We start from the raw sequence: 10,991 nt of genomic DNA on the forward strand, positions 1-10,991 counted from the left end.
CACGCACACACGGCAGGGCAGAGGGCCCGTAGGCCACACACGCACACAGGGCTGAGAGCCCGAAGGCCACACACGCACACAGGGCTGAGAGCCCAAAGGCCACACACGCACACTGTTACTCAGATTAAGTGGAACCTGGGTCGAGACCGCTTACCTTGAACCCGGGACGCTCAGGAATGGACCCTCTCAAGGAGCAAGACGTGGTAATGCGATCCGTAGAGTATCCAATGGACAGTCCAGGTCAGGGCAGGCAGCAAACACAGCACCAAGGCAAACAGATCCGGTAGGCAGGTAGCAGGCAGAGTAATCCGATAAGGCAGTCCAGGTCAGGAGCAGAGCAACAGGCAGGAAGAGCAACAAAGACACTCACCAAACGCACTGTGGCCGAAGCGACGAGCTGGGAGGAAGCTCTCCTTAAATCTCCCTCAATTCCCGCGCAAATCGCAGCTGATCGGCGTCTGACGTCAGGGGGCGTGGCCTCGGCGCGATTTCGCGCGAGACTTGTCTGCGGCATCGGAGTTCATTGCCGACGTCCTGGGGGAACGTCGAGCCCGTGCGTGAGGCAGACATGCTGCTGGCGTCGCGGAAGCAGGAGTGGCAGAGGCGGAAACACGCTGGCCGCGGGGAAGACCCTTGCCGGTATGGCACATGGTAACAGTACCCCCCCTGCAAGGTCCCCCTTTCCTCCTCTCAGGTCCGGGCTTGAGAGGGAACCGAAGGTGAAACTGCTGAAGTAAACGGGGGGGCATGCACATGGCCCGCAGGTTCCCACGTGTTTTCATCAGGACCAAAGTGTTTCCAGGAGATTAAATATTGCAGCTGCCCCCTAACTTTTCTAGAATCCAGAATCTCCTGTACCTCAAACTGAGCATCATTCCGAACTATGTGAGAATTAGACTTGCGCTTCCTATGCGGCCAAGTCATTATGGCAGGTTTTAATAAGGAGATACGGAAGGCATTGTGGATTCGTAAGGAGGATGGTAAACACAGTCTGTATGTGACGGGGTTTAACCGCCTCTCAATGGAGAAAGGTCCAATGAAACGAGGAGCAAACTTTGCAGACGGTAAACAAAGTCGCAGATTGTGGGTACTCAACCAGACAGGATCGCCACAGCGAAGGTGGGGAGCCATGCACCGTCCCTTATCCGCTTGAGTCTTCATCTTGGCCGCGTTCTTGAGCAATAAAGCCCGAGTCTCTGACCAAAGGCTGGACATGGATGTCACAGTGGTGTTAGCTGCCGGACAGCTGGAAGAGTCAGGAATAGGTAAAGGAAGACGAGGATGTCTACCAAACACCACAAAAAAAGGAGACTTCCCGGTGGCTTGAGTCTGAAGGTTGTTATGACACATCTCGGCCCAAACCAGAAGAGATGCCCAATCGTCCTGTCGTTGGTTGACGTAGGCTCACAAGAAGGTCTTTAAAGATTGATTCGTCCGTTCCGTGAGTCCATTAGACTGGGGATGATAAGCTGAGGAAAAGGCAAGTTTGATCTGAAGGAGTTTGCATAAGTTAGTCCAGAACGAGGCAGTAAACTGTACTCCCCTGTCTGAAACAATACTGACAGACAGCCCGTGAAAACGGAAGATGTGCTGAAGAAAGAGGTGGGCTAACCGGGAGGCAGAGGATAGACCCGGCAGGGGAATGAAATGTGCCATGAGGGAGAAGCGGTCGACCACAACCCAAATAACCGTATTGCCATCAGAGACTGGTAGATCCGTAATGAAATCCGTGGCAAGATGAGTCCACGGGGAATCGGGAATGGGCAGAGGCTGTAACAACCCGAAGGGTTTTCGTCAAGGAGTCTTCTGTGCAGCACAAACAGGACAGGAATCCACATATCGTTTGACATCAGTCACCCAATGTGGCCACCAATAGTGCCTGGAGAGGAGGTCCTTGGTCCGGGAAACCCCGGGATGACCCGCTAAGCGCGCATCATGAGCCCAGCGAAGGACTCGTAGGCGTAAGCATTTAGGAACAACGGTCCGTCCCAAGGGAACCGTAAAAGTGGCTGCAATCTGGATACGAGCTGGATCTATGATATAACGAGAAGATTCCGGAGTGTCGTCCAGATCAAAACTGCGGGAGAGAGCGTCGGCCCGAACATTCTTGTGGGCCGGTCGAAAATGGAGTACAAAATCGAATCGGCTAAAAAAAAGTGCCCATCGGGCCTGACGAGGATTCAGGCGTTGGGCAGTAGCCAGATATGCCAAATTTTTATGATCCGTGTAGATCGTAACCGTGTGTCGGGCGCCTTCCAGGAGGTGCCACCATTCCTCCAGGGCTAATTTAATGGCTAGAAGCTCGCGATCTCCGATGGTGTAGTTCTTCTCCGCAGGGGAAAATTTTTTGGAAAAGAACGCACAGGTCACCAGACAACCATCGTCGGTTTCCTGAAGAAGAACCGCCCCAACCCCTACTGCAGAAGCATCGACCTCCAGCACAAAAGGTCTGGTGGAGTCAGGACGCTGGAGACATAAATCCTTGGTGAATTCTTGTTTAAGGCGAAGAAAAGCCTGGACTGCCTCCTCGGGCCAATTGTGTGTCGGAGCTCCCTTCCTGGTGAGCAGCGTGAGGGGGGCCACTAGTGATGAGAAGTTGGGAATAAACTGCTGGTAATAATTAGAAAAACCCAAAAAACGTTGTAAGGCTTTCAGTCCCACTGGTTGTGGCCAAGCCAGAATGGCCTTCAGTTTGTCGGGATCCATGGACAGACCTTGATTGGAAATAATATATCCAAGAAATGATAACTTGGACACATGAAAAACACATTTCTCTAATTTGGCGAACAATTTGTTCTCCCGAAGACGCTGAAGTACCTGGCGAACATGGAGTAGGTGTTGTTGCAAGGTATCAGAAAAAATGAGAATGTCGTCTAAATAGACAATGACATGAGAATACAACATATCCCGGAAAATGTCATTGATCATATCCTGGAAGACAGCCGGAGCGTTGCATAAACCAAACGGCATGACTCGATATTCGTAGTGGCCGTCATGGGTGTTAAACGCCGTCTTCCATTCATCCCCTTTGCGAATTCTAATTAGGTTGTAAGCCCCACGTAAATCCAGTTTAGAGAAAATTTGGGCTCCTTTAATGCGATCGAATAATTCAGAAATAAGTGGAATGGGGTACTTATTCTTCCTAGTGATGCTGTTAAGACCTCCGTAGTCTATGCAAGGTCTCAACGACCCGTCCTTTTTCTTGACAAAAAAGAACCCTGCACCTGCAGGAGATGTAGATGGTCGAATAAAGCCATTAGCTAAGTTTTCCTTGATGTATTGTTGTAACGCCTCGGATTCAGGCTCTGACAGTGCATAAATCCTCCCTCTGGGTGGGATCTTTTCCGGAAGAAGGTCTATTGCACAATCATATGGTCTGTGAGGTGGTAAAGTCTCAGCTTGTTGTTTACTGAAAACATCTTTGAAATCTTGATAAGGCGCAGGAATATCGGATGAGAGTTGCGTGGTCTGGATGGCGGTTTTTTGAAGAGAGGCTAAACAGTTCTGAAAGCAAAAGGGACTCCAAGAGGTGAGTTGCAATGACCCCCAGTCCAACCGGGGTTGATGAATCCGTAACCAGGGTAGGCCTAAAATGATATGATTGACAGAGGATGGTAGTACGTATAGCTGAATGCGTTCTTGGTGCAATATCCCTGTGGATAGTAAGATGGGTTCGGTGACGTAGCAGATCCGCATTCCTACAGAATGTCCGGAGACGGAAGTAACTGAGAGAGAAACGTCTAAGGGCTTGACCGGAATTTGATATAACTTAACCAGTCTCTCCTGAATGAAATTGCCGGCCGCTCCGGAATCAATGAAGGCCTGGACAGAATGTGCTTGCTCCCGAATCCAAAGAGTAACTGGAAGTAGCAATTGTGGAGAGGAGATAGTAGGACCCAGGGAGGCCTCTCCTACCCATCCTAGGTCCGAGAGTTTCCCGCTTTGTTGGGGCATTTATTGACGAAATGCCCTGCACCAGCACAATATAAACAGAGATTTTTGGCCCTTCTTCTGTGACGTTCCTCTGGCGTTAAGCCAGCTACCTGCCTACTGGATCTGTTTGCCTTGGGGGCCACTGATGAACCCAGCATGCATGGGTTCATCAGTGGCCCCCGAGGGCTCTGCCGCGGATGGAAGAGAAAGGGGCTGCTGAAAGGTTGGAGCCAGACGAAAAGTCCTTCGGGAAGCAGCGCGCTCTCGTGCTCTCTCCTGGAAACGTAAATCCAGCCTAATTGATAGGCGGATTAAACCCTCCAGGGTTTCTGGAGGATCTCTGCCAGCGAGTTCATCTTTAATGTTCTCCGCAAGGCCCTGTCGAAAGATTGCCACCAAGGTATCCTCTCCCCAAGCGAGTTCAGAGGCTAATGTCCGGAACTGGACGACGTACTCTCCCACGGATCGAGATCCTTGTGTGATGTGAAGTAAATCGTTCGCTGCAGAATTCGAACGTCCAGGTTCATCAAAAATTAAGCAAAATTCCTTTAAAAATCGCTCCAGGTTAGAGAGAAGAGGATCATCTCTCTCCCAAAGGGGAGATGCCCAAGCCAGAGCGGGTCCCTCCAATAGAGAAAGGATAAAAGTAGTCTTGGTTTGATCATTGGGAAAGGAAGCAAGTTGTAACGAGAAGTGCATACGACACTGATTGATGAATCCTCTACAAAGTTTTGCAGTTCCATTAAATCGAGGCGGAGGAGGGATCCTGATAGGAGCAGGACTCGCTGTAGTACTGGTTATGGGAATTGCCGGGGTTTGGGCTAACGCATCCATTCGAGCAACCAGACGATCCAACACTCCGGTGACTTGATCCAGGACCCCCTGCTGCTGCTGAATGCGATTGGCCATTCCGGGAATTGCCTGCAGTGCGGCCAAATCGACTGGTTCCATGGCTTCGGCCAATTGTTACTCAGATTAAGTGGAACCTGGGTCGAGACCGCTTACCTTGAACCCGGGACGCTCAGGAATGGACCCTCTCCAGGAGCAAGACGTGGTAATGCGATCCGTAGAGTATCCAATGGAAAGTCCAGGTCAGGGCAGGCAGCAAACACAGCACCAAGGCAAACAGATCCGGTAGGCAGGTAGCAGGCAGAGTAATCCGATAAGGCAGTCCAGGTCAGGGCAGGCAGCGAACAACAAACCAAGGCAAACAGATCCGGTAGGCAGGTAGCAGGCAGAGTAATCCGATAAGGCAGTCTAGGTCAGGGCAGGCAGCGAACAACAAACCAAGGCAAACGGATCCGGTAGGCAGGTAGCAGGCAGAGTAATCCGATAAGGCAGTCCAGGTCAGGGCAGGCAGCGAACAACAAACCAAGGCAAACAGATCCGGTAGGCAGGTAGCAGGCAGAGTAATCCGATAAGGCAGTCCAGGTCAGGAGCAGAGCAACAGGCAGGAAGAGCAACAGACACTCACCAAACGCACTGTGGCCGAAGCAACGAGCTGGGAGGAAGCTCTCCTTAAATCTCCCTCAATTCCCGCGCAAATCGCAGCTGATCGGCGTCTGACGTCAGGGGGCGTGGCCTCGGCGCGATTTCGCGTGAGACTTGTCTGCGGCATCGGCGTTGATTGCCAACGTCCTGGGGGAACGTCGAGCCCGTGCGTGAGGCAGACATGCTGCTGGCATCGCGGAAGCAGGAGTGGCAGAGGCGGAAACACGCTGGCCGCGGGGAAGACCCTTGCCGGTATGGCACATGGTAACACACACACGGCAGGGCAGAGGGCCCGTAGGCCACACATGGACACAGGGCTGAGAGCCCGAAGGCCTCACACACACACCTGGCTGAGCAGAGGGCCCGAAGGCCTCACTCACACAGCAGGGCAGAGGCCCTGAGGCACACACAGCGCAAGGCAAGGCAAAGCAGGGTAGAAGGCCCAAAGGCCACACACAGCGCAAGGCAAGGCAAAGCAGGGTAGAAGGCCCGAAGGCACACACAGCGCAAGGCAAGGCAAAGCAAGGTAGGCTAGAGCAGGGAGCCCAGGCGAGCTCGATGCCGAAGCACCGAGGGAACTGTCAGGCAGGGTTATAAAGGGAAGACCAGAACATAGAGTGAACAAGGGAGATGGACTGGGCCTGTCAGGAGAGTCAGCTCTAGAGGGACCCCTGGTGGTGAGGCGGTTGCACAGCAGCCATATCCGTAACAGTACCCCCCCCTCAAGGCCTCCCCCCCCTCCTGGGTCCCATCTTTGCAGGGGGTACTCATTAATAAAGTCAGACCCCTTCTGGGGCGAAGCGGCAGGTTCAACTCCTTCCCGAGGCAGCAAGGCTGTCCATAACCCCTCCTGGGGTGATAAGGCAGACACAAACCCAACCTGGGGCAGCAAAATAGTCCATAACCCCTCCAGGGACAAGGCGGCAGGGTTAGACCCCTCCTGGGGCAGCAGAGCGGTGCAGATTTCCATAACCCCTCCTGGGGCAAGGCAGCAGGGTTAGACCCCTTCTGGGACAAAGCGGCAGGTTCAACTCCTTCCTGAGGCAGCAAAACAGTCCATAACCCCTCCTGGGGTGACAAGGGGAACACAAACCCCACCTGGGGCAGCGAAATAGTCCGTAACCCCTCCTGGGGCAAGGCGGCAGGGTTAGACCCCTCCTGGGGCAACAGGGCAGGTACTGACCCCTCCAGGAACGACAGCAGGCCCGGTCCAGACCCCTCCGGGGGCGGCAGCAGGCCCGGTCCGGACCCCTCTGGGGGCGGCAGCAGGCCCGGTTCGGGCCCCTTCCAGGATAATGCAACAGGTTCGGACCCCTGTTGAGGCGATACAGCCGGCTCAGACTCTTCTCGATGTGATACAGCAGGCTCGGACCCCTCTCGGGGTGAAACAGCAGGTTCGGACCCCTCTCGGGGTGATGCAACAGGTTCAGACCCTTCTCGGGGTGATGCAACAGGCTTGGACCCCTCTCAGAGTGATGCAGCAGGTTCAGACTCCTCTCGGGGTGATGCAGCAGGCTTGGATGGCAGAGCAACAAGGTTAGAAGTAATGCGCAGGGAGGACAAAGATTGTACTGGCGTGAGCTTGATACCTCGAGACAGAGTCTGAAGCTCCTGCTTTTGTTTGTGGAGGAGCAGTTTAGAGAAAGCACAGGCAGTTCTAGGACGTCTAGGGAAGGTGCTCGTTAATGTCTTAACAGCAGCTGTGGGAAGCAGAGCCCTGCTAGAGTTAATTACTTCCCTCAGCTTTCGTTTCTGAGGCTCTAGCGTGGAAGTTATAGAAGCCTTCTTAACCATGTGAGTCTTGAGTTTTTCTGAAAGATCCCTTACTTCTTGGTGAGATGTTTTATGAAAAGATGTACTGGAATTCTTAGTTTGCAAACTGCCAACAGTGAAAACCTTCTTGGTAGGACCAGAAGCATGATATAGTGTAGTAGAACTAGCTGAGCTTTTTGGAGGAACAGATGGCCCGTTAGCTTTGCAGCGTGGGCAGGGTTTGCCTGGAGGCAAAAGGCACGGAAGGCAAGGGCAGGTCCACCATCCTGGTCTAGAAGTACCACAATTTAAACACTCCAGGTAGACTGAGACGTTCCTCTTGTGACAACTGCTACATACCCAGTGTTCTTGATCTGAGAGCTGACAAGCAAGACAGTCCTGGTAACTGGGATAGTTTAAGGTCTGGCAACGAGCACAGATATAAAATCTTGAAGACTGAGGCATTTTGTAATAGTGGGGAGAAAAAAAAAAATTGACTCACCGGTTTAGCACAAAGACCTATCTCTTCCCCTGGAAATTGATGGCTTCGGCATTCTGTTACGCTCTGGTGTTGTGAACACCACCCAGAAGGGTGGCCCCAGGTGGAGAGAGACAGGGATGGCTGGAAACAGTGTCAGAGTCCAGGCTGGGTCAGGGCAGGTGGCAGGTAACAGTGTCAGAGTCCAGGCTGGGTCAGGGTACCTAGTAGTAAGGCAAAGAGCCCAAAGGCCACACACGCACGTACGGCAGAGCAGAGAGCCCAAAGGCCACACACGCACGCACGGCAGAGCAGAGAGCCCAAAGGCCACACACGCACGCACGGCAGGGCAGAGAGCCCAAAGGCCACACACGCACGCACGGCAGGGCAGAGAGCCCAAAGGCCACACACGCACGCACGGCAGGGCAGAGAGCCCAAAGGCCACACACGGACACAGGGCAGAGGGCCCGAAGGCCCCACAGGGCAGAGAGCCCGAAGGCCACACAGGGCAGAGGGCCCGAAGGCCACACACACACACACAGCAGGGCAGAGGGCCCGTAGGCCACACACGGAGACAGGGCTGAGAGCCCGTAGGCCACACACGGAGACAGGGCTGAGAGCCCGAAGGCCTCACACACACACCCGGCCGAGCAGAGGGCCCAAAGGCCTCACTCACACAGCAGGGCAGAGGCCCCGAGGACCGCATGCGCAGTAAGCAAGGCCAGGCAGGGTAGAAGGCCCGAAGGCCACACACAGCGCAAGGCAAAGCAGGGTAGAAGGCCCAAAGGCCACACACAGCGCAAGGCAAGGCAGGGTAGAAGGCCCAAAGGCCACACACAGCGCAAGGCAAGGCAAAGCAGGGTAGAAGGCCCGAAGGCACACACAGCGCATGGCAAAGCAAGGTAGGCTAGAGCAGGGAGCCCAGGCGAGCTTGATGCCGAAGCACCGAGGGAACTGTCAGGCAGGGTTATAAAGGGAAGACCAGAACATAGAGTGAACAAGGGAGATGGACTGGGCCTGTCAGGAGAGTCAGCTCTAGAGGGACCCCTGGTGGTGAGGCGGTTGCACAGCAGCCATAGCCATAACACCATCAGGCCCAATGTAAGAGAAGTCAACCAACTCCCACCCGGGCTGATAAGGAGGCAGCCATCTGCTGGCCTTGTGACACACCTCCCAGGACCTAGCAATACATCAGTGTGTCCCGACACACCTGTTGAGAACCACTGCTATAAGGTATAAGGTTTTTCTCTCCTCCCTCAAATGAAGAAAGTGAATATCCACAAACAACCCACAGTAAGAGACCTTGGGGTTATCATAGATCAACAACTCAATCTCAAAAAACAGATCAACTCCATCCTCAAAGAAGGTTTCTTCAAGCTTCACATCCTGAAGAAACTCAGACCCCTCCTCCACTATCATGACTTCCGCACCGTCGTCCAAGCCACCCTTTCCTCAAAGCTGGACTACTGTAATGCCCTCTTCCTTGGCCTACCCTCCTCCACCACCAAGCCCTTACAAATGCTCCAGAATGCCATCGCCAGGGTCATCACCAACTCAAGGAAAGCTGATCACATTACCCCAATACTCAAAGAACTCCACTGGCTCCCCATCGCATCCCGAATTCTCTTCAAAATTCTAACCATAGTGCACAAGTCCATCCACTCGCACAATTCCAATTGGTTGGATGAACCCTTTCGTCCTATACGCACTGAACGACCCACTCGCACTGTCAACAAAGGCACCCTCTCCATTCCCCCTTTGAAAAAAGCCCACCTCTCCTCTACTAGGGACCGTGCACTATCCATTGCAGGCCCTAAACAATGGAACACCCTCCCTACCACTCTCAGGCTAGAGCCATGTTACGCCAAGTTCAGAAAAAAACTTAAAACATGGCTCTTCCGACAAGCCTACCCTGATTAAGTACACCGACTTCTGCAAGTATCTTGCCTACGCCTTGTATATTCCTGTAAATAGTCCGTTGCAGTTTTTATTTATTGCTTTAATTCCTCCACCTCCTGCTCTTTGTATACTCCTCCTTGTTCGCCCTCCCTGTTCATTGTAATTTCTACCTTTAAAGTTACATTGTAAACCGGTATGATGTATGCATACTAATACCGGTATATAAAAGTTTTTAAATAAAATAAATAAATAAATTTAAATAAATGATTATAAGAAATGCACTTTACATATTTACAGAACATGAATATTGAATCACTGAAGTGATGGATTCTGTTTAAGACTTAAAAGTTCTTAATTTAAGATAGCTTAAAATTTCCAAAGAAAAAATGGAATAGATGCAGTCCAGGAAAGAAAAAAAAAATAAGTGTTGTGTTTCGCAGCTCACAGGGGATCCCTGTGAGCCGTGGTGCTCACCCCAAAGCTGCGTCTTTGCAGTGGGACGCTGCCATCATGGCTGGCACAGCAGGATGCCGCCAGTGCTCCTCTTCAAGGGCCCACAGCGGGAAAATCCCACAGTGCCTTTAGATGAAGACATCGGCCTCTCTCTATTTAAGACTGCCTCAGATGCCCTCCCAACACCTCAGCAACAGGTTGAACTACCTCAACAGTGAGTGTTGCCTTATCTGCCCATCCTGATCCTACCTCATCTGTAGGGATGTGAATCGGGCTTCGGACGATTGAAAATATCATCGATATTTTCAAAATCGTCAGAAATCGGGGGCTCCCACGAAACAATAGGAAACCCCCACGATATTGATCGTGGGGGTTCTCTTATCGTTTTGGGGAGGGCAGGAAAAACGGCACACAAAAATAACCCCTAAACCCACCCCGACCCTTTAAAACTAATCCCTTTGCTTCCCCCACCCTCCCGATCCCCCCAAAAACATTTTACAGGTACCTGGTGGTCCAGTGGGGGTCCCGGGAACGATGTGTTCCAGCACTCCTGCATATAAACCCTCCTGCTTCACATTTCATTCTTCAGTGTCTCGCTTGTGTCCAGCTCCAGTTCTGGCTATGCCACTGTTTCAAACCCTCTAAAAAGGTCCCCCATATTCCAGCAAATTCTGATGGGGGAACTTCCTCTTCCCCTTCCCCTCTTATCCTCAACTCACCTCCCACTCAGCAAACAAGGGGTCCACTCCCAGCCCTCTTGGTGATTTGAAATTACTTATGAGGCCCTTTCCTTAAAAAGTTTGGGGCCCCTGATGTAGTTTAATGTCAGCAAAACAGTTGTTCTCTGTCTCTGCTGGTAGGTAAGCAAAACCTATGCATCTGGATTGGTCTGTTGGGATGATAAGGAATTAGACGGTGTGGAGAAATGGCAAGAAGAGAATGTTAAAGAGATGGGGTAGGAGAGTTTGACGGGATGGTTGGAGAG

This window comes from Rhinatrema bivittatum, chromosome 13 (genome assembly GCF_901001135.1).
Source record: "Rhinatrema bivittatum chromosome 13, aRhiBiv1.1, whole genome shotgun sequence".
NCBI lineage: Eukaryota > Metazoa > Chordata > Amphibia > Gymnophiona > Rhinatrematidae > Rhinatrema > Rhinatrema bivittatum.